At 39.9% G+C, this 25,074-nt stretch overlaps 1 pseudogene across 1 annotated transcript; it reads right to left on the bottom strand.

Annotated features, from left to right (window-relative positions):
* Positions 1 to 499: 499 nt before the first annotated feature.
* On the bottom strand, positions 500 to 1,052 carry LOC308634462 (large ribosomal subunit protein eL21-like; annotated as a pseudogene). The gene has a single exon. The product of its transcript is annotated as a large ribosomal subunit protein eL21-like (transcript).
* Positions 1,053 to 25,074: the final 24,022 nt, after the last annotated feature.

The raw sequence follows: 25,074 nt of genomic DNA, 5'->3' as shown, positions 1-25,074 counted from the left end.
TATCTGACTATTCCGGACAGTTCATAACAATAGAATCATATGATATGTGATCTTTTATGTCTAATTTCTTTCACTTATAATACTTTCAAATGTCATCTCTGTTGATATATATTTTTTTTCAGTACTTCACCATGTATGTTTCATTCGTGTTTATGGCTGAATAATATTTCTAATATTTTGTTCCTCTATTCATCAGTTGATGAATATTCCCCCCCACACACACCATCTTTGACTATGTGAACTGAGCTGCTCTGAATATTTATGTCCAAGTTTTGTTCTAGGAGTAGAATTGTTGGGTCATATGGTAATTCTTTTTTTTTTTTTTTTTTTTTTTTTTTTTTTTTTTTTTTTGGTACCAGGGATTGAATCCAGGGGCACTGAACCACTGAGCCACATCCTTTTTAATTTCTTATTTTGAGACAGGGTCCCACTAAGTTGCTGAGGCTGGCTTTGAATTTGTAATCCTCCTGCCTCTGGCTCTTTTTTTTTTAATTAAAAAATCATTTTTATAGTCCACAGGCCTTTAATTTTTTTTTACATTTATTATGCCATGAATTCATAGGGAATAGGTTCCAGCGGTTCAGGCTCCTTTCCATTTGTTCTCACAAAATGTGCTTCTCTGGGTGGGGCAGGCTGGCACTTCAGCTGAACCCAGGTACCTTTCTCTTTGACTTCCTTTTATTCTGATCATTCTCCTTCACATATTTCAGGAAGCTGTCTCGGCTCTTAGAGTGCTTAATATACTCAATACGCACATTAATTCTCTTGGCAAGAATCTTGCCCTTGCTTATTCCAACAATGCCAACAGCATGCTGGGTACCATTGTAGACTCCCAGTTTTGCCATGATAACATTTGTGGGGTATTCCTTTTTGAACAGTACCCATTCCCTTGATGTCTACAACATCACCCTTCTTGTAGATTTGCATATATGTGGCCAAAGGAACAACTCCATGTTTTCTAAAAGGCCTAGAGAACATATATTGGGTTCCTTTCCTCTTTCCCTTTGTGTTCTTCATTTTGGCAAATTACTGGAAGATGGCGGATCCGGCTAAAAAGCCTGCCTCTGGCTCTTGAGTTGCTGGTATGCACCACCACACTAGGCATCACATGGTAATTTTATGTTTAATCTATTGTAGAACCACCAAAGTGTCTTCCGCAGTGGTTACACCATTTTATGTTTCCTCTAGCAATATATGAAGATTTCAATTTCTACATGTTTTCATCACCAATTATTATTTACCATTTTTTAAGGAAAGTATTATTATTACCATTATGGCCAATACATGCTGTTGATAGATTCACATCACTACTCATGTTTTATTGGACAAGACAAATTATATGATCACATGTACCTTCAAGAGAGGTGGGAGGCCCAGTTCCATCACATGGCAGAAATAGCAGTGCTGGGATATTTGTGAACAGCCCTAATGACTATCACACAGTTGATGTCAAGGGAGATGAAAGATTAAATCAAAATAGACCCATCATGTCTCTGCTAGTCCTCATGCACAAATCAGGCCATGATCTCTTACTTAAGTATTATATAGTTTCCAGAAGGAAATTGAAATAGAGAATTGCTGAGAGTGGTACAGATGTGAGCTTAGAAATATGGGAAGGAGGCATAAAGGCCGAGGAAAGAAGAACAGAAACCAAGAAAAAATCTAGGGCTGGAGATGTAGCTCAGTGATAAGAGTGCCTGCCTAGTATGTGCAAAGCCCTAGAATTGCAAAATGAATTAAAAAAAAATAACTTCTAAGTAGGATACTTAAGTTGGTTAATTATAAATACACTTTAGGAAAACATACAAGAACATATTTCTTTGAAAAAAGTTAGATCTCTTTTTAGCACAAAATGTACTGTAGCCAAATACCACCCAAACTCTATAGTGATGAAACATTCACCCTAGAAGTTAATTGATCTCTCAACAGCTTCCCAAGTAACTGTGATGGTATATTTTGTTAGATAAATTAACTAAATTATAATTTTCTGATGCAACTACAAATTCAATTGTAAAAATAAGGAAATACAAATGTGCATGAAAGGATTTTTCTGGAAAGGAGAACTTGGTGTCACCCAGCAACCCTGCTCTGGAGTTTCCCTTAATGGGGTAATTTCAGCTGGCAGCTGGTACAACCTTGAAATGATCCTGTTTGTTTTCCCTGCTCCCCGATGTGTAGAGGTCATTGCTGATAATAATGTGGTTGCTATTCGTTATTATCTGGAGTGTGATAACATGACAGAATTGCCTAGAAATGCTCTTCTTTTTTTTTTTTCCAATCTTGACATCAGCTCCGTGTACACAGTTGCTTCATACTAGATGCACATTTCAAAGCCCAAGGATATTTACATTTTAGAAATAAAAATGATCTAATGGGCTAGGGGAGGGGTATGAGTATCGTGTAATTTGCCCAGTTTGTAGCTCTGTAAGCAGTAAATAAATATTCATTGTTTACACGGTCTGTGTTTGAATCTCAGCTCCATCCCTACTAGTTTTGTGTTTTTAGACATGCTTATTAATCTAGTGCAAAGTAGTGTTTAGTCTTGTGAGGATTAAATGAGCTCATATATATAAAATGCTAAGAATAATGTATGGTACACAGTAAGCACTACATAGATGATGACTGATTTTCAGGATTGTGCTCCTTCTTGATAATCACTTCCTCTTCCACCAGCCTAGGTTAGGCACCCCTGCTGTGCGCCTCTCTGACATGCTCCCTTTCCTAGGTCTAACCAGCAGTTAAAGAGAATTATAATTGTGTGTTTAATGTCCCACAATAGCTAGAAATTCTGGGCTGGTAGAGACTCAGGCCGTCTTTATCACTATGTCTTTATGTTCTCTGGTCCCCAATAATCTAAATATCATTGTTCTTAACTCACTACCACATGCCCTGTGGCTGCAGAAGTAGCCAACCTAATTTACTGGGGAACAAGGAAGGGCAGCAGTTGGCTGATATTTACCAGGACTTTGCGGAAACTCTGAGGAGAAAACTGCTGAGTCACAGGCATGCATGTTGAGTGGAATGATCTCAACTGTAGGTCTTTGTAACATCGCTTCTTGAGCATGTAGCGGCTACTGGCTGCCCCCTCAGAAAACAAATATTCAATATCTTATCTTTGACATCTTTATCTTTTATGCAAGTAATGGGATTCACTTGAACTTGCTTCAGAAAAGAAGGAAGAGTGAGAAGGGGTGAGGATGTCTATAAGGGCATACAGGGCAGATCTCAGAATTCAAGAGCAGGGTCACAGCTGGGTCCCTGAGGAAATGCCATCAGGAGCTGAGCCACCCTCTCAGGCTTCTTTCATTTTCTCTCTAGGGCCAGATGGCTCTTTGACATAGGTCTCCCTAACCATCTGCTTCATTCTTCACCCTTTTCAGGCTGCCTCTCTTCATTGCTCCATTCAGTGTAAGAAAAGTCTCTGGGCTCCTGGGGTTGTGCACCCTGAGAATGATTAGCTGTTGCTACCACTAAACTTTTTTTTTTTTTTAAGAATTTAACCCTTATTTTATTTATTTGTTTTTATGTGGTGCTGAGGATTGAACCCAGTGCCTCAAGGTTGCTAGGTAAGCACTCTACCACTGAGCTACAACCCCAGCCCACTACTTAACTTCCAGGGAAGAATCTGATTGGTTTCAAATGAAGCTGGATGTTTCTCTTGATCTAAGTCATAACTGCCAAGTTTATCTATTACAAACATGGAAGTCTGGTGAGTAATTCTCTAGGAACAGGGTCACTGAGAGATGGGCAGATACGCTGGCGTCCAAACATCATCTTCCAAAATGGTCCCCAATGTTATGCAAAGTTGGGTCGAAGCAATAACAGCATGGGGTTATGAAAGTCAATGATTCTAAGATGAAATCATTTTTGTCAGATCAGGCAAAATTGGAGCTGGGAAGTAATGAAGGGGGAGTGCTCATGTCTAAGATAAGTAAGGACTTTCTAAAAGCCCCATAAGATACTCCTTTTCATTCTCAAGTACCCGGTGATTTGCTCAGCTGGCACCTACACACAGATTTCTGTAACCAAATTTATCTTTAACATCCTTTAAGACAGCAACAGCTCAGACAAGATGCTCTGGCCAGAACACTTGTCTGGCAATGGCACCTGTACCAATGAGCTGATACTAGCAAGAGCTGGGGGGCTCTCCAAGACCAATGGGCTTAGTATGCAAACAGCCACGTAAATTCCTCCCTTTGCCTTTAAAAACTTCCCGTTGTTTCAACCTTTTTGACCATGTCTGTGGCAAACTATGGCAATGTTCTCTAGTCCCCGATAATCTAAATATCATTGTTCTTGAGAAAATCTCTCTTTCTGATTATTCTTTAGGTTGACAGAGCATAAAATTTATCTTAACTAGCCAGAAACCACTAGGTTTCAATAGATTTTGAAAACTGTCCTTTTGATGGCATTAAAAACATACAAAACCAAACTTTTTGGGATAGGACCTTATTTTAAGTGAACTATATAATTCTCTGAAAACAAGGTGACACCTGCTATTCCCTTTGGAATTCTCTTCCCTTCTTTTTACATCCGACTAACCTCTAATTACTATTCAGATACAATTATTATTCAGATCTTAGTTTGATGGATAAGCTCAGATATGCAGATTATGAAAACTTAGTTTGCTATACATTTAATCTCTGTCATGAGCAACCATTTTGATTTGAGAGGTAACCACTTAACCTTAGCCACTCAGGGATTCCCCTCTTGCCCAGGGTAGCACCAAGTTCTGGCATCATTTGTAGGCAGGGGCCAGGGTGGGAGCAGATGGAATGCTTGGTACCTGATTGCAGGCATTTGCTAGGAAGTCCTTTCTTCTTACCTGGTCTTTAGTTATTAATCCACATACGTCCCATATGAGCTATCCCTTCTTTCCAATTATGACCTCTATTGGGTCTCGGGCTTTCTCAGCTCACCTTTGTGCCTTCTTAGGAGCTGCAGAACTCCAGCATTCCACATCATACCAGGCCTCCAGCAAACTTATGGGGCCATTACTGCTCTGCACTGTGTCTGGGTTGTTTTAATTCACAAGTGTTATCCACTGTCCCACACATAGCTGGGTATATTAGGGACTCTAATGAAGATGTCTTAGCTGCCTTTGCTCAGGTCAGCACAGATTTCTAGTCTGAGATTTTGCTTCCAATCCCCCCAGTTCTTCCTCTGAGTGCAGAACCCCAAACCTATTTAATTTCTACTGTTCACCCCCCCCCCCAGACTGTACTGGAGAGAGGCAGCTTAAGTCTTCTCTGCATTTAGAGCCCCCAAACCTATCTAGTATTTCTGCACCTTTCTTTCCTCATGCCCTGACAGCCCAGAGGAGAAGCAGGGAGAAGCAGTGTTCCTCTTTTTGAACCAAGCAGAACCAATCTACTCACAGGTGGAGGCCAGGGAAACTTTATCTAGTCTGAAGGTGATAGGTAGAGGAAGGAAGTGGGTTGGGGCAAGGAAATAGAAAAGGGGAAAAGAGAGAGAACAGGAATAAAGAAACAAAATCAAGAATGAACAAAGTGAAGTTTTAAGTTTTTGTGAATAGCAAGAATGACTTTCTATACTTTTCTCATCCACTGGCAAAATTCTAGAAATGCTCATTTAATGTATCTTTTACCAGTGGGACAACCGTGGTCACTGTGAGTTAGCAAGACTTCACTAACTAAATTACTTTTATTCATTGTTTGATGGTTTATGAAGTTGGAAGATCAAGACAATGCTGAAGACAGTGTTAGGAATTTCAGCCAAACACAGGGAAAGCAGTGGTCCACTAGGCGTCAACAAGAAGGAACCAGTAGCATCACTACCAGTTACTTTTATGCATATTGTTTCATTTACTTCTAAAACAATCCTATGAGTGAAGAAATGAAATACAGACATATTGTGATTGTCAACTACAGTCCTACATAACTAAAGAAACTGAATTGCAGGCAGATCTTACACTTTCCCTAAGGTTACTTGGCTGATGTTTCAGCTAAAACTCTTGATTGTAAATGACACCTAAATCCTACTCAAACTGAATGTTTTAACTATCTATCGCTGTGGAATATACTGCTTCATAATCTAATGGCTTAAGATAACAATGATTTTATTTGTTTGCAATTAGGCAGAATTCAGTGGCTGGAGGACCCACTTGGAACATAGCTACTCCTCCGGCTGACAACTTGGACCTTCTGCTGGGAGCCTCAGTTCTTGTGGTCAGCTAAGTCCCACAGTTCTTTTCGTGGCTTTTCCACATGGTTGGCTTCAGCTTCCTCACAGCCCAATAGTCTCAGGGTAATTAGGTTTCTACAGGAACTGGAACCTTAAGGCCTATGCCCAGAACTTGCACAATGTTATTTCTTCACAGTTTATTGGTTAGGATGAGGCAGAGAGCCAGCCCAGACTCAAAGAGAAGAGACTAACATGGGTCTCAACACCAGGAGACATGGTTCATTTGGGGTCACTAAGGTAATGGGCTAGGGATTTTATTGATAATATTTCAGGCATATCCAGGAGTAGAGCTGGCTTAGGCAGGTCAAAAGTGAGGTTCAAAAGTTTAAGCCTCCCTTTTCCTTTCATTGCTCCTTCCTTCATGTTGACACCACTCTCGGGCTCCTTGCCAACTGTGGCAAGATAGCTACCATATTTTGACTTCAAGCAAACTTGTGAGATCATCCTTCCACCCATGGGACTCATACTGTGACTCAGAGGATAGATATGCAAATTGGCTAATCAGGGCTATCTATTCACCTTTGGCACATGCTCTTGGTTAACTACTCACCTGACAATATTTCCCAACTCTCCTCCCTATTGATTGAGAGTCTGAAAAAAAGCTCTCAATTTCTCCATTTCCTTTCTAACTAGGGGACATCCATGTGACTGAGTAAGAACAGTGATGTCTTTGAAAGGGGAGTTAATGCATTTTTTTGATTTCCACAGAAGATTTTTCTTCTCTGGTTGAAGGAGAAACCCATCTTTCTATATGTACACTCCTTCTCTCCACCAACAACTTTCTGCTTTGACACAAATGTGTTTGATGAAGAGTCTCTCTGCCTGGGTTACATTAAGCTCCATTAGGACAGGAACCTGTTTTTCTCACTGCTGTATTCCTAATATCTGGTTTATTGCTTGGTACAAAGCAAGGGTATAATAAATATTTGTTGGATATTGAAAGAATTCACTGGAAATGTCCAAGGGGATTTAAACCCCACGCCATAGGAGAAACATTGAAAGTAAATTGAGGTTTAGATAGAAAAGACTCTCTGGGAACATGAGTTCTTTTCAAACATTTAATGGGTTGTCATGTGAAAAATCGAAGAGATTCATTATGGACACTTCCAAAGGTAGGTGAAAGCTACCACTGACTCGTAGAAGTTCTGAGGTGACAGATTTTACCTCACTTAAAAGAAAAACTCTGTAAAAACTAGGAACTTTTTACAACGGAAGAGAGTACCTAAGATGGGAGTAAGTGCTGGAAGATCACTCGCTAGGAATATGCCAAAAAGGAATAAAAATTGGATAATGTGTAGGATCAGATGGCGTTTATGGAATTTTGAGGTTATGATTCTATGATCTCAGATTTATGATACTTACGTAAAATTAAAACATAAAACAATAAAGTGTGATTTTTTTAAAAGCAGATTTATTTATTTTTCTTTGAATCTTTATTTATTTATTTTTCACATCTTCATACATGTATTTTGTATAATGATGACCATCTCCTTCCATCATCCTTGCTATTCCCCTTCTCCTTCCCTTTCCCTCTCACCCCTATTCCCTATCTAGAGGTAATTTTCCTCCCCTGCTCTCCCTCCCTACCCCACTTTGAGTCACCCCACTTATATCAGAGGAAGTGTGACTCCTTAATTGGCACTAAGCAAGCAAGGTCTATCAACTCTGGGGTTGTAGGAGGAAGAGGTGAAGTTTGGAGATTCCAGCAAAGGTAGTTCCAACTTTATGACAAAAGTGAATCAGACAGAAGCAACAGAGAGAAGTAGGTAGAAAATGTGATGAGGTTGGAGTTCCAGCTGTCACACCTTGCAGTTTGGTTTTATGAGCCAATAAGTCCTCTGTGGTTTTTTTTTTTTTCCCATAGGAGTTCAAACTACATTTCCATCACTTACAATCAAAATTCTGACCTTTCTGGACTTCCTTTTTCTGGTTAGTGACACTCCCACTGGGAAGTCGCCAAGCTGGGAAATCTCCAAGTCTTCTTTTCCTTGCTTCTACAAGTCCTGTCAATCACCATGTCCTAAGAATTCTTCTTTCACCCAGCCAAGAAGTTGAACATCCTAAAATATTGCTTTGGACCAGTTACTTGCTCTAAAGCCTCTAAAAATATGAATCTTTTTCAAATTTTGTTATGATTATAGAATGATAGGTGGAAAGATTTCATAGGATGCCTTCAAACTAATTGGTTGATTTTTTTCCACCATAGATTTCCCCTGCCTTGAATGTCCTTCTTCTGCCTACTACCCCCACGAATCTCACCCTTCCTTCCAAGTCTGGCTTAAGTCTACCTTCTTTTTTTTTAATTTTTTTTTTTTTTTAGTTGTCAATGGACTTTATTTTGTTTATCAATATGTGATGTTCAGGATTGAACCCAGTGCCTCACACACTCGAGGCAAGCGCTCTACTGTTGAGCCACAACCCCAGCCCTTAAGTCTACCTTCTTTTTATTTATTTGTTTTTTTAGGTGTACTTGGACACAATACCTTTATTTCATTGATTTTTATGTGGTGCTAAAGATCAAACCCAGGGCCTCATACGTGCTAGACGAGCACTCTGCTGCTAAGCCACAACCCCAGCCCCAAGTTGACCTTCTTTAGGAGGTTTTTTCCCTAAGCATTCATCCCAAGTCAAAATAATTTCCTCTCTTGGACTCTTGGAGTATTTTGTCTCCTCCAGTCAGTTGCCAACTTAATTATATATAAATCTTATTTTTCTAATTAGGTTGAATTAATTAATTAATCCTAATTAACTAAATTGATTCTAATAAATTGAATATGAGGATGGTGGCGTATGCATCCTGCATCCTCCACAATTGCTGTAACAGTGCTACACTGTACACAGTATGTTTACTTATTCATTAATTCAATTCATCCAGCAAGTAGTTATTGGATGTCTGCTATTATGTCAGGAATTATTCTGGGCTCTGTGAATACAATGATAAGTGTACAAATGGAAGAGGCCTACTCTCAGTGAATTTATATTCTAGTGGAACCAAAACAAAAAATAAGTTATCAGGAACAACCATATCTAAAAATATAACTTTATCTGTTAAGCTATAATGAATAACCATATATTAAAAATATAGGGAGTGATATTGGCTAAATTATATTGTTATAGTGTGTGCATGTATGAATATGGAACAACAAATCCCATCATTATGTACAACTATAATGCACCAATAAAAAATGTGGAAAGAGAAAAAGAAATCACACCTACAAAAAATACAAATATAATCAATAACTAAAGGCATGTATAATATGTGCAGTGGTGATAAGTGCCATGGAAAAAAAGCAGAGTTTGGAAGTTACAAGGATGCAGTAATAGATATTACTTTCTTCTTTACATAGATTTTTATGTTGTTTCATTAACTTTGCAAATTTATTTGATGAGGTTTGACCCTCTTTTTATCATATTCGTGAAATCCATTCATTTTCAATATGTCCTCTAGTCATTAAAATTTTATTTTAAAGCTGTAATTAATCACTTCTCTGACATTTTATTAAATGTGCCCTAAAAATGCTTCTAAAATCCCAAAGAGCAAAGGTTGGGAGTCCAAATACTCCTGGGGCTAGGATGTGGGGAAACAGGATCAGGAAGCCTGGTTACCAGGCAGGGCCCCAGGCCTGTGTTGCTAGATTTTTTTCAAGTGAAACCAGAAATCAGATTTTTAGATCTGCTAACTAATCATATTTAAAAATGCCTCTTGCAGGCCAAACAAGACAACTCTGAACTGAGTCTGGCCTACAGGCTTTCCGATTGTAATTTTTGGCATAGAGAACACCGCCCTGCCCACCCTTGCTGCCATCCAACCCTGATCGTTCCTGCTTTCCTTGGACACTTGCTTTAATCAAAAGGGTAGATTTCACCAATATTATTGTGTTCAAACCTGGTTTTAACTGCCAGTAACTCAGGGATGGACAGACTGGCTACAATAGCTCAACTAACGTGTTTTCGATGAACACATCTCACATTCCTTAGTCCAAGTATCCTTTAAGTGGGATCAGAAAATTAATGCTTCAAAAGGCAGTTGCAGGGGTGAGGTGTGAATGTCCTATAATTTACCTTCCCCCCTTCTTTGGCTTTTTTTTTTTTTTTTTTTTTTTTTTTTTTTGGTGCTGGGGATCAAATACAGGGCCTTGTGCATGCGAGGCAAGCACTCTACCAACTGAACTATATCCCCAGCCCCTCCTTTGGCATCTTTACAGATGGTTGCTGAGGTTTATTACAGCCTTGCTGTAGGCAGGCAGCTCACTGCCCGCCAACAATGGGTCCACCCATGAATGAGTGTGTCCACCCATGGACACAGGACAGTATGTAGCACTTGAAACTCACCTGCAAGGATCCTGAGCTTGCAGAACAGGACAAAATAAGGCTACTCTGTCAAAATTATAGAATCAGAAATTAGAATGGTGTTGTGCTCACTTCAGCAGCATATATACTAAAATTGGAATGATACAGAGAAGATTAGCATGGCCCCTGTGCAAGGGTGACACTCAAATTCATGAAGTGTTCCATATTTTTACATGTGTAAAGGCATGAATTGGCGTGAACATACTCTACATACAAAGATATGAAAAATTGTACTCTATGTGTAAAATAAGAATTGTAATACATTCTGCTGTCATGTATTTAAAAAATAAAATCAATAAAACTAAAATAATAATAATAATAATAGTAATAATAGGCATTTTTCAGGGAGATATTTGGGACTATACAAGTATCCTATTTCTTATCAAACTGTCTACCACTGTTTTAAATATCCATTGATGATCCTGCCCAAATCAAGTATTACTGTGTTGTTTCTAAATGTTGATTATTTTATTCCCATCATTCCTTCTCTATTTATTAATTGGAATTTACTGTTAAGTACAGCTATTATTCATTCATTTACTTATTCATAAAGTAGACTCATGAATGTTTAGGTTATTCTGTAGGTTATAATTAATTGTTTTTCATTTTGTTGTTCAAACTATTCCATATTTGGGCAGCAGAAATGTTTTCAATCTTGCTTCTGAGTCCTTATAACATGTTACCATCGGTTTTTTGAACCCATCCCCATTTTCTGGCCCTATGAGATGTTCTTCAGGTTCCTCTTGGACTTTCTTTTCCCCACCCCAGGAATCAGCTATTTCTCCAAAGGCTCTTGGTTTCTTTCATTGAAAAATTGTATTTAGAAAGAAAGATGCAGGTACCATGTGTGCTCATTGCTATTAAAGTGCTACTGCATCTGTACTCTCAGCAAATAAAGCTAAAAAAAGCATATATATAAAAGTAGAATGGTGTTTATCAGGGCTGGTGAGGAGTGCATTGAGGGGTTAGTATTTAATGGGTCAGAGGTCCAGTTAGGAAAGATGAAAAAGGTCTGGAGAGAGATGATACCTAACAATGTAAATGTGCTTAATGCCAAAGAGCTATCCACTTGGCTGTGGCTAACGTGGTAAATTTTATGTTACAAGTCTTTTGCCACAATAAAAACAAAATGACTTTTATGATGAGCATAATGGTCTCCTCTCCATGGGATGCTATTTCAGAGTTCAGTAACATTTACTTTACTCAAGACTTATTCTATTAAAATTCCATTACTTCCAAATAAAATACAATAAAGTCTATTCTCTATTTCATGTGCCCTGCTGATTTGCCAATGACTAACAGGCAAAGTAGTTTTGTAGTGCTACTTTGTTCCAGATGCAAGTCAGAAAAACAGGAAGAGGAGAAGCAGGAACTATGGAAAGAGAGAGAAGAATGGAAAAAGGAGAAATAGTGAAGACTTGGAGATGCTAGGTGTACTTCACCCAGACAAATGAAGAAACAGAAACTAGTAAAAGTTATATTGGGGGAACTAGGGCTGTAGTTCAGTGATAGAGCACCTTCCTTACACGTCTGGTACACTGGGTTAGATCCTCAGCACTGCATAAAAATAAATAAGTAAAGATATTGTGTCCAACACAACACCACCACTACCACCACCATCAACAATAACAACAAATACACACATACACACACACATACACACAAAGGCTGTATTGGGCAAACAATACAAGATAAAGAGAAAAGACAAAGAAGTTGGACTTCTGGTTAGAAAGACCTGAGTAAGAATAGGAACTCAGCCGGGCACGGTGGTTCATGCCTGTAATCCCAGCGGCTCTGGAGACTGAGACAGGAGTTCAAAACCAGCCTCAGCAAAAGCGAGGCACTAAGCAACTCAGTGAGACCCTGTCTGTAAATAAAGTACAAAATAGGGCTGAGGATGTGACTCAGTGGTCAAATGCCCCTGAGTTCAAACCCTGGTACTAGGAAAAAAAAAAAAAGAACAGGAACTTGGATAAAGCAGGACCATATTGATAAACCATGAAAATCAACTTTATAAACTTAACCATGTAAGATTTTCTCATTCTAAAGCAAAGTGACTGTATCTATGCTGATGGATCATGTCAATATGAGAACATATGGTACCAGAAAGATGTAGGGGGCAAGGGTATAGGTCGAATCAAGTGCAGCGGTGTAATCTCTGTAATCTCAGCTACTCTGGAGGTTTAAGCAGTAGAAACACAAATTTGAGGCCAACCTCAGCAACTTATCAAGACCATGTCTCAAAAAATAAAAAGGACTGGGGATGTAGCTCAGTGGTAGAGTGACCCTGAGTTTAATCCCCAGTACCAAAAACAAAAAATCAAAAAAAGTTGAAATTTCAATAAAAGAAGATCTGAAGACTACTAACAAAATCATTTTATGGGGTTCTGTGTAACTGTCGGTCCTTAATATCAGTCAGGATTCTGATCACAGACAGATGGTATATTGTGTCAAGGTTGAGAGAATCAACACAGAGTGGTGACACTCTTAGGGACTTTCCATAGCAAAAAGCCACTGGATGGTCATGGATGCTGGTAGGAGAGGGACTACCTGGTAGCCCTTCAATAGAGGAACATAAACTCTGGCTATCTCAGAAGCTGGCAGAACAGGAGAGGGAATACCTGGCTTCTGTCTCCTCCCATCCTCCAATAGCACTGGTTGAATTAAATGGGAAACCTGAGGCCTACAGACCTGTGTACTACAATTCTAGAAAAATAGGCTTCTAGAACCCATATCAGGATAGGAAATGTGAAGGCACAAATGGAGAATATTCAGGATGGTATTAACTCAACAGGGACTTCAGGATGCCAGAAGCTGGGCTACCTGGTGTGAATGGTGGCACTACCACTTAGAAAGTATTTAACCTGATCAAACAATTTGTCCTATCTCTGGCTGACCCAACAGTCAACACCAACTCCCTTCTCCCTTGTTGCCTTTTACTTTAGAGTCTGGAAAAGTTAAAGACATACTTCTCATGCTCCTTTGTAGCCAGGAGTACCCAAGTAACATAGTTCTTGCCAAGAGAACATACAGATAAAATAAGGTAACAATACTGACATTTGGTTAACACTTAGGATGTGCCTGGCACTGTTTGGGGCCCATTACTTACGTGAACTCTATAAAATCTCTCAAGAACTCTGTATGGAAGACATTATTTCCATCTCCATTTAGAGATAATGAAAGAGAGATTAAGCCACTTAATCAAAGTCACAAAACCTGCAAGTGGAAGAGCTATATTTGCATCCAGGTAGCCAGGGTCTGCCCACTTATAAAAACACTTAGCACAAGTAAGCACTCAAATAATAATAATCATGCTGATCAGGCATCACAAGAGCACCCAGAAAAGGATGCAGGGGCACTTTAGTTTGAGGTGGCTCTGGAATATTTCCTTTCCAAAGTCTAACTTGAAAATGGAACTGTGCACCCAGTGTAAAAAATTCTTAGAAGGCCAGATGAGAAACTCAAGGAGAGGAAGGGCTTAGAATGAGCAAAGAAGTTCTGTAATGAATTATCCTATAGTACTCAAGAACTTACCCCATGGCTCTCTTCCTTAGATCTCTTCTCCTCCTTGGGTCTCCATTTCCCACTTAATACACTCTCACCAACCTGAAGCCAGGATCTCCCCACTTGGTGCCTCTAAACCCAAGACTAAAACATATTGAGCATGTAATACCCAGTACTGCCAGTAGGTGTCAGTATCTATCACAAAATAAAACATGGTGAAAGCCATCCTTTACATTTGAATTCAAAGATTTCAAATTATGTAAAACAAATCAGTTTCTTAGTTTATTCATGCTTAGAAAGTTGCAATTCCAATTCCAACTTTCTATCTCGCTAGATATATGTGCATAAATTTTGTCAAACATTAAAAAATATAGTGAAAAGTTTGAAGATAGAAGCTGTCTACTTGAAAAGATTAAAATAATTTTCCTGTAAAATTAGTTATTTATTGATATATAAGTTACTTATATGCTTCATTATTCTATATAATCAATGTCTCAGAAGACACAACCAGGAATCTGGAAATAGGATATCCTACTAGTGTAAGATCTTGCATGCTATATGAGGCTGAAGTTAAAATGAGCCATTTTCAGTTACTGGTATCTTTTTTGGATATGTTTACCTTAATTCTGGTGTTTCCCCCAGTTTATAGATTGTCTGCACAACAGACAATCGTACCCCCATTTTAAGAAAATGGAGCATGTGGAAATCTGAATGTACTAAACAACCCAGCATTATTGAAACCCTATCTGCTGAGCACCTATTTTTTTGTTGCTTGATGATATCTCAGCTCAGGTATTAGAAAGCTAGCCTCATCCAATCCAATGGAAAGCTTTAATTTCACATTCAATTCAACGTTCTCTCATTCCCCAATGTGGATATGACCAAGGGGTCACTCCTTCCCACTTTGCTTCTGTATCCTCTAGCATTGGAGAAGAGGTGGGAAGGACTACAGAGGGAAACCCAAAACCTCTGTAGGGAAGGAGGTCCTGCAGGATCTGTGAACTGCAGACTTTGCATAGCCATTGGCCAGAATTTGTACACTCAGGAGCAAGGGGAGTGGGTAAGTTAGGACACATAGTCTTTCTTCTGAATATTCATGCACCCAAGGTAAAATGACTTCTCCCAGCATAACCTTTTCTGACTACCACCCTCAGTGCCTTGTGTGCTGGGTAACTTACCCAGAGGGCAACTCTAAGTATACCAATGAGAAGGCTCAAGTTCTGCTTATTTTTGCGGAGTTTACTTGCATCACAGAATATGCAAATATCCTTGTTTGAGAAGCCTCTGTACTCTTCCTCTAGGGCAATTCTACTACATTGGAACTATTTTTACTCTTTATTTAGGCTGTAGGGAATGTTAACATAATGATAGCAGCAGGAACTGTCGAATTGCCTCTTCATTAGTCTTATGGATTACTTAGCACCTAAGCACTTGGCTTGAAGATGGTATTGACAATTCCAAGATAGCAGCAAAAGCCCTATCCAATATGGTGTAAACCCAGGTCCTAAATAAAACTATCAAGTATGGAAATAAATGAAGACCAACTAAATGAGAAAAAGCAAAGGCTATTCATTCTAAGCTTCTGTAACAGAAGAATCAGCTACCTATCCCTGTGTTGGCTGAGACTCCAGGCAGCAGAGGAGTGGGAAGGCTTCATTGGGGGAAAAAAGGGAGGGATGACCTCAGTGTGGCCTGAATGGAGCTGTTGTCATGGGAAGCTGTGGGCAGGCTACCTAATTAACTCCATTTTTTCTCTCTCTGACCTGTTCTTTTCTGAGTTATTCTTCCTCTCAGTTTATGTTAAATTCCAGGATCACAGGTCTGATTTAGATAAACATCTTGAGATGAAAACTGCAACTGCCTCCCGAGTAGCAGTAATTTCCTTGGCATCAAGATTTCCCTGGCACCAAACGGACTCTGTGTGACCAGTTTCGGGTTAATGATCAACTAGATCATGGCCTCACCAAGACTGTTAGCTGTGCAAATGCTCTCAACTCTTGCCTTTGTTCCTTGAGTACAACCTCAAAGCTCTTGTTGACACTTAGATCTGTCTTCCCAGTGTAGCCACACTGAGAATAAGCTCCTTTCTTATCTCACCAATGATTTTTCATATTTGGTCTTTGGGGGCAAGTGGCCAGGCCTGGTGGGTTGGAACCGTTCTTCTGAAGCCAGGCCTTTGGCGAGGACTCTGGTATCAGAGAGCCAGAGTGTGGTGGAGGAATAGGGAAATGTCATTTATTAATCAAGTTTTGGACATTTGGGGCCAGTTGTGACAGAAGTTGTTGTTTACCTATTGTTTAATGCTGTCACTATTAGCACTCTGGCAAGACTGGTTTATAGCAGGATGACTTCTTAAAAAAAATTATATATATATATATATTAGATGGGCACAATACCTTTATTTTATTTATTTATTTTTATGTGGCACTGAGGATCGTGCCTCACGTGTGCTAGGCAAGTGCTCCACTACTGAGCCACAACCCCGGCCCCTAGGCTGACTTATCGAGCTGCTTATCGTAGATAAGATTACATTTTCTAGGCAATTGTGGGTTAAAGTTCTATTTTGATATATAGTTTGGCCATTGGCCTTTGGTATATTCAGTATGTCCCTTGCAAGTCATGCACTTAGTTTTCCTTTATCAAATATGATAGAACCTCACATTTTAATCATGTTTCACAGCCACGTATGTTTATCTATATCTCCATAATTAGTAATGCAAGATCTTGTTGTCTTCCTTGTAAAGCTAAGAAATGTTGATTAACTCAAGCTTTGAGACTGTAAAAGAACTTTATTTGGGAGTCTTAGGAATTGCAATTCAGGAGACAGATTCAGATAGAACATAGTAGGCATTCTGAAGGAGGAAAGGGAAGTGGGAGCATATATAGGCAAGCAGTGCTGACTTATTGGCAAAGCAGGAAAAAATTCTTCTCTGAGAAACTTCTATCAATTATTGAGAAACAAGGGCAATACTGACAGGGATAATGTGACTGATTAAAGATTAGGAAAAAAATGCATATGCATAGTGAAAATGTCCACAAAACAATAATCCAATAACTTCTTGACACAGAACTTGAGTCTCTGGAAACGTGGGAATTTGCTCCATCCAGATGACCATAATGGAAGGTGAAGGTCACCCAAAACTTCCCAGGCAGCAGCTGGAGGCGTGTGTGAATCCTGTTTCCTTAATGGCCTTCCAACTCCATTTTGAAAAGCTCTCTCACCGTTGCTTTTATGGTGGCTTTTCTTTGTATTTTTATAAAGTCAAGTGTCTTTCCAAAGTCACAAAGCTGCAAGAGACAAATTTGCTTAGAAATGCCCATTTTTTTTTTTGTTTTATTGTGGCACCCGTCCAAAAAAAAAACACCCCCTTTGGCTTTCACAAATGCCCTTGTCTGAACAATAAATTATCTGATCAGCCTGTGCCACCCACTAACTCCTCCAGGTCTTTTCTAGGCCAGCCACCCAGTGAGTGGAGTCCAGTGATTTGTTTAAACCACAGCTTTCTTCTAAATCTGTCCCATCAGCAACATGTTGATGAAGGTCAAACAGAAAGTTTCTGTTAAAAGATGATTCGCAAAATGAAACAATTGTGAAAATGAAGCTCGATGCTTCCTAGTTTAATATTCCTTAAGGAACCAGTAGCATCAGTTTGAATATGATAAACACAGGACAAGGACAATATGCATTTGTGTCAATGTTTAACATCTTCCTTGAGCAATTTTTTTAATTACCATGCAGCCTCTGGCCTTTCAAAACTCACTTGAATGCTTAAAAACAACAAAAATTGTGTAAACGCACCAGTTACAAACCCATTCAAGATTATTCCCCTTCAACAGGACTGTTGGAGCAGAATGTCAGTTTATTTTCTTCAGTCAATTAATTCTGCCTTTCTTAAGCAGAATGTCTAATTGCCTTAAGCTACAGAGAGGTTTTTTTCTTTTTTTCTAGAACAAAAAGCTGTCTGCATCATTTATGTTAATACAAACCTGCAGGTGGCAAATGACTGCTCTTTGAAATGAAGGCAAATGACTACTTTGAGACTATTGAGATGCATTAGGGCTCTTGATTTCAGAGAAAGGAAACATTGAAGCAAGAAATAAATTGGTCTTAAGCCATTTATGGACTAACAAGCACCCCATGATCCCTTTGTGAACCTTGGGTTCTTGGGCTAGCTGCTCTTCCAGCCCTCGGCCAAGATCCCCCTTCTGTGGGACTCTCAATTCTCCTCTTTGCTGTGATCCTTGAATTAATGAACTCCTCAGGGAGGGAGGATCCTTTAAGTCAATATCAAACTACCCCTGCCTCCAAAACTCTTCATAAATCATTCAAAGCAGGAATTCTTCACAGTAAGAGGTAAGCCTTGTGCAGCTCTGCTTTAATTTTGTATCATTGTTAGAATTGCAGGAGATGATCTGGTCCAAGATCTTAACTTTTGACAAGGAAAATATGTATTAAAGGCACTATGCCCATTTTATTGACAAATTATTTGAGTCTCTTGATGAGTGGAAATTGGGACCAAAACACTAGTTGCCTTGTGCAGTTTTCTCTCTATGGAACCCCTCTGCCACTAAATAGAAGAGACAGACATCTCTGAAGGTTCCTTAGTGTCACTTGTCTGGAATCCATAATGGGCTTTCTTCTAGAAATTTGCTTATTTAAATATCGGCCAGGTTCTACTTTAACCCACTACATTGCTGTAATCCTCAAAGCAGCTCAAGTTCCTGAAGAGGTTCCGAGTATGCCACCCCAGAATGTGTGACTCTGGCATGGGGATTCTTTTGAACTGAAGGCAGTTGAGAAAAAGCAGACACAGGAATTAGATAGAAATTTAGAGATACAGAGAGAACGCTCAGTCTCTAAAAAGGAAAAAAATATCACTGTTAAAATAAAGAACAAACAACTTGGAAACCACTGGTGAACGAGACAAAGAAGACTAAGGAGACAGAAAAGGGCCAGAATGTAAGGATGCACTAAGCAGGCCATAAATTACTTTGTAACTTTCCAGTTCCCTGTAAATTCTCTGGAATGTAGTAAAACAGGAACAAGATCTTCCTAGGACCATTAACCCCTGGTGAGGCTAAGGGCTCATGGGACCGTGACCCTCTGGTCTTGTTAGGTTGTAGTTAGTAATGAGCAGTGAAATATGAATCAATAACATAGCAGGGTCACAGGGGTGTCTTTGAAATGGTCCTTAATGAATGATCAACTAACTTGTAGAACCCCAATAGGTGTGTTAACCTTGAGAATAAACACGTGGAAACAAAGGGAATGAATTGAATTACATACTTCAAGGAAAAAAAAAAGATCAATAGGGTTAACTCCTGGCAGGGTCTACTGAGGTCACTGTAAAATTAGGATTTATGGTTTTGGATTTCTCAATGTATTTCAGAAGGAAAATTTCATGAATAGCACAGGCACATTAAAATGAAGTCAGTCTGGTCATTGACTCCTGCATCTGAGTTAACTTAAAATTGACTTGTAGATGAAGCCCCTCCCCATCAAAGGAAGTATTGCTTCCTTTCTCACTCAGTCTATTATGAGAGTGTTCTTTGCTTGAGCTTTACTTTCGCTCATAGTAAAATTCTCTTGCTTGACTTTTCACATCTGACTTGAAAGTCTCTTTGGTTGGGACACAAAAAACAAGGTTTGGAGCTTCAGTAGCTTCTGTGACAACCCCATCAAGAATTGGATACCTGATGGCCAGAGACATTGATGTTAAACTGAAACTCAAACCAGATGTCCTAATGGGGAAAAAGGATCTTGCTCAATATTTCTCAATCCCAAGGGTAGCGGGCTGGAGATATAGCTCAGTTGGTGGAGTGCTTGCCTAGAATGTACAAGGCCCTGGGTTCAAACCCCAGCACCAAAAACAAACAAACAAGCAAAAAATCCCAAGGGAAGTGCAGCCCCTTTGGGTTATACATAGTCTGCCTAATTATATGTGTTAATAGTCAAACTTGACATTTAGTATCTAGAGGTGCATCTCACTCTTAAGATTTCCTGCTATCTGCTTTGAGAATGTGGACCTTCCCTTTATAATAAGCCTTAAATTTTTTTCTGGGACATGAAAGAAACTGAAAGGTTTGAGTAGAGATCTCTACCTCTGGAAAGACCTTCTAAGACCCACATCTGAGCTCTATCCACCCCCCTTATCTGCCTGAAAGCCTCCCATGTTGTTGTCCCTTCCCAACTAGCACTAGGAAGCAGATGACAGCCTTACCACAGAGATGGCACCTGGAGAGAAAGCTCTACACAAACACACCTTACTAACTAGCACTTTCCTTCTGTTTGTTCCCCATCTATTTACCTTCTCAGGTTCATTGCCTCTGAAAGTCTCAACCTCTTTTTCCTTGATCTTATCTGGTCTCTACAAATTTGCTGTTCTTTTGTTAAGATGCTAGATAAGCCCCTCTGAGTTCCTCATCCCTGAGTTTCTCCCCCAGGTCTACGTATGATACATGTGTCAGTAAACCTCTGTTTGTGATCCTATGTCTCATCTTTCTCATCCTATGTCTCATCTTTCCTTCAGCTGGGGCCCCGTCGGTCATAGCTGCAGGGCCCCAGCTGAAGGAAAAGCATCTCTTCCCTTTCTTTCACACCCTTAAAGCTCAAGTGCTGGGCCTGATAACTAAACTTCTCCGAAAGCTAAGCCTTGAGGTATTGGGGAACCCCAAATGAGCCTGGAGATAGGGGAGACCATGAGACTGATTGAGGATTTACGAGGGGGAGTCTCTTGGAGGTTAAGGGGAAGAGTGGCAGAGAAGGGGTCAGTTGGAGAATTTCAGCTACTGTGGATGGGTGATGGAGAGAAGGGCAGTTTTCAGGTGTAAGGGAGGGAAAATGCTTTCTTCTACCTTTCTAAATTCTTTGGTTGGTCTACAGATTAAATTGACATGAGACAGGCTAATAGGAGAAAAAACAATTTTAACTACACATGTATGCACAGGAGTCCCACAGAAATAGGAGACTCAAGAAAGAACCAGCTGGTTGAGACTTACATATCATCCTGAGCTACAGAAGGGAATAGGGGCTTGGTGCTCCTGGGGTGCTGCAGGCAAATTGTGGGAAGGAAAGAGAGGGAATGTGTGGTGAACAGAGGTTGCTTTCCTATGCAGGTGAAAAACTCTCAGGGAGAAAATGTCTTTGACTAGCTCTCTTCCTAGTATGATTGTATTCACTAGTGAAAATTTTCCTTATAAATTTAAATTTCCTTTACAAAAGGGGAAACTTACACTTTGTTTTAGGCCATTAATGGGAGGTAAAGAGCTTTTCAGCATTGGCTTCTTCACAGGGCTAGGGAATGGTCTGATGGGAGAGGAGCAAAGGTATGTTATATATGTTCTGATATGTTGCTACAGGGCCGAGGACATGCCATCCCAAAATATGTCTCTTTAGCATAAGAATTAGCACAGAGATTACTACAGGGGACAACCCACAAGACTGGTACCCAAGGAGCTCCTAGACTAGGGATCAATGATTCTTAATATTTTCTGGTTGCGGATTTCTGCTCATCCCCATGGGTGGCCCATGGATTTCAGACTAAGAACCTCAGTCTAATAGGAAAGGCAGACAAACAAATTATGTCAGGGGATGTTTGATCCAACAATACAAGTGTCTAAGCAAGGGTTCTGAGCTTTGGCTGCATACAGAAACATCTAGGGAGATTTCACAGAACACCCCTGGTCCCACACCCAGAGGAATGGCATGACAAAACCCCTGTGAAAACTTCTAGAGCAATGCTGTCAATAACAGAAAATATGTAGTGATAGGAAATGTTAACTTACTAAGAACATTCATCAGATGTAATTAGCACAGAATTCCATAAAGATCAAGACCTGGTAGAATTTTGCTGGAAGGAATTAAAAGCAGGAATAAAAATTCCATCAAAATATTTGTTGATCACTAAGTAACTATGCATCACATGCATTGTTTTATTTAATGTTCACAATGGGTCCTATGGAGTAGTTATGATTATCCCATTTTATAGATGATAAAACTGAGGTTTAAAAGTATGAAAGAAAAAGTACTCTGGACAAGTAAAGGAATAGGTGTATTTGGGTATTACAATGGGAAGAACATTCACTTTATGAGGAACATCTCAAAGAAAGGAGAGGGAGGCTGAAGTTTCTAGAAGCAGGTAAAGGAGGGAATGAATCTTACAAGGGTCTCGAGGAAGGGTGGAGACAGGTTTTAGCTAGGAATATGCTAGGGGAGGGTGGTTCTTGACAAGATTGTTTCCCAGAATACAAAAGGTAGAGGGACTTCTTGACCCTTACTGTTTTCTCAGGCTCAAGTAAAATTTAATATGGTCAAAAGACTGAGCAACTTACCCAAGGTCAATCAGTGGCTCAGCTGGATTCTCACCCAGAGTAGCTGGTGCAGTCTGTTCTAGATTTGTGGCCAGAACATCCATTTCTGTAGAAAAGATTGGGTGTTCATCCAGGAAAAGTCAGGCGAAGGGAAGACTTTGGAGTGTAAGATCTTAACTGAGTTATTCTGTGAGCCTGGACGGAATCACAGGAGTTGAGTTCCAATTAAATAGCTCTGGGAATGTGACAGTGGTCCCTTCACCTTCTGAATATAGCCCTCATTGCTCTAAGTTTTCTTTTTTCCTTTTTCTCTCTATTTTCCCCTCCACTCCTCCCTAACAAGATTAGGGAGACAGTGTTGTTATCTTTTCTTCCCCTAGTTAATTGCCCAAGAACACACCCACTACAGGAAGGAGATGGCTTCTAGGATCTGAAAGTTTCCCAAGTTTCAGTAGGGACCCCCTACTGAAGTGTAATCCTTGAAGAGTTCCTTTAAAACCTCCCAGTCCCTCCTGATGGGGAGAGTCACAGCCTTTGGGACAGGAGTCCCCTGAGTTTCTCTTTTGCTAGCAAAGCAATAAAACTTCTTTTTCCCTTTTCTCAAAACTGAGTCCTCATTATTAAATTGGCATTGATTGGCACTGCGGACAGGGACCAAGTTTTCAGTTATAGGAAGAGGAGTATTTGAGAAATCCAACAAACCAGGACCCAGGACAAGGGCTTCTCTTGGACTAATAAAGTGGGAGCTCCCCGCCTCTTGTAGGCAAGGAAATCAACTGGAGCTGGCATAAACCCCTGGGCAGAAGCTGGCTCTGCTTTCTTCCGAGGACCTTAGATATCCCCTGGGGCTGGGACAGAGGTGGGAAGATGTGCAGAGAGCCTGAGAGGCCTGCTCCACTTCTGAGCTCCCAGGTAACCCAAGCCACCAACTGGCCGAGCTTTACTTTAACTGCTTCATGTTCATTAGACATCATTCTCATGGACTCATTAAGCAAGTTCAAGGACCTTTAGTGCTCTGTTGACTGAAGTAGAAAATGAAAATGAGTTTTTACACTTGTGCAGCTTAATAATTAAAAGGCAGAGAGATGGTTTTGTGCTTTCTGACATGTGGGGCCTCAGATAAAGTTTCCCTGGGGTTCCTAATGCCAAGACCTTCTCATTTTATACAGATTTATTGAGTATTCACAATGTACTAGCACTGATATGGGCCATTTAGTGACTAAAATAGATAATGGCCCACCCTCTGAAACTTCCAGTCTAGTAGAGTAAGGAGATAATAAACACAATAAATGCATTATAGAGAATAATAGAAACTAATATGGGATTTAGAAAAAAAAAAGAGCAAAGGAAGCTTAGAAGTTGTGGTAGCTTTCCAGTACTGTAATAAATACCTTTGTTGATAAGAAGAATCAACTCATAAGGAAGAAAGTTTCAGACCCTTCAGTCCATGCCCCTTTGGGCCTGTGACAGCATAGTAAAACCCGGCAGGAACACGTGGTTGAGGACGTCTGTTCACCTCCTTGTGACCCAGAAGCAAAGAAAGAAGTAGAAGAGGGTCAGGGTTCCCAATATCCCCTTCAGGGGTTTATCTGCAATGATTTAACTTCTTTCCCTAGGCCCTATGTCCTAAGGCTCCACTATCTCCCAATAGCACCATAGGCTAATGACCAAACCTTTGACCATGGGCCTTTGTGGACTATTCAAGAAGTGCTGAGTAGGTGGGGTGAGGCATGCATTTCATTTATTAATTTGTTTGAATCAAATTTATCTTTAACTGATACCTGAAAACATAAGGTTATATATATTAATGTTATCCCATGTGACATTTTGATACATGAATATATTGAATAATATTTAAATCAGGTTAAACATGTCTATGTCCTGAGACCGCTATCATTTATATATGTGAAAACATTCACATTCCTTTCTTCTAGCTTTTTGAAATACACAGCACATTATTGTTGCCTATAGTCCCCCTTCTGTGCAATAGGACACCAGGATTTCTTAACTCCTCTCTAACTGTAACTTACTACCCATTGGTAACTATTTATTTATTTTTTTCCTTCAGTGCTGGTGATCAAACCCAGGGCCTCACAGGGACTAGGCAAGCACTTTTCCACTGACCTATGTCCCCAGGTGTATTTAAAATAAGGAAGTCAAGGGAGAAGTCAAATATGTGAGCACAGGGGAGAGTGAGCCTTGCAGATATCTGAGGCAGGATATTTTGAACAGAGGGAAGAGTCAGTGCAAAGGTCCTGAAGTCGGCGTGTGCCTGATGTGTTCGAGGAATAATAAAAAAGTTGTGGAACTAAGGATGGGGAGAATGATAAGAGGTCAGAGAAGAAATAGTAGCCAGATGATGAAGGGTCTGAGACCTTTGTAAGGGCTTTTGCTTTTACTCTGAATGAGTGGGGACTATAACATTGGTTATTATCACATTACTCTAAGTCTTATTTGCCGACTCTTGGGGGAAGAGGACTGGTTCTTTCAGTCACAAGGGACCCTGGACACCAAACAGGAATAAGAGTACCAAGGTCTAAATGTAACTCCAGGGCAGCAGTCAGATGGGTCAGAAACAAGGATGTCCATGTGATGGCAAAATTAAGGGAACAAACAGCAGAGACCAGAGGTAGGGACTTGGTTCAGCTTCTCTACCTCTGGGAGGCTTTCACCGAAGGGCCTTCCATAGAGCAGGACTCTCTCTAG

Source organism: Spermophilus citellus, assembly GCF_964194105.1.
Source record: "Spermophilus citellus genome assembly, chromosome: 15".
Lineage (NCBI taxonomy): Eukaryota > Metazoa > Chordata > Mammalia > Rodentia > Sciuridae > Spermophilus > Spermophilus citellus.
Note: the sequence above shows the minus strand (reverse complement) of the source record. Positions and strands in the feature narration are given on the sequence as shown.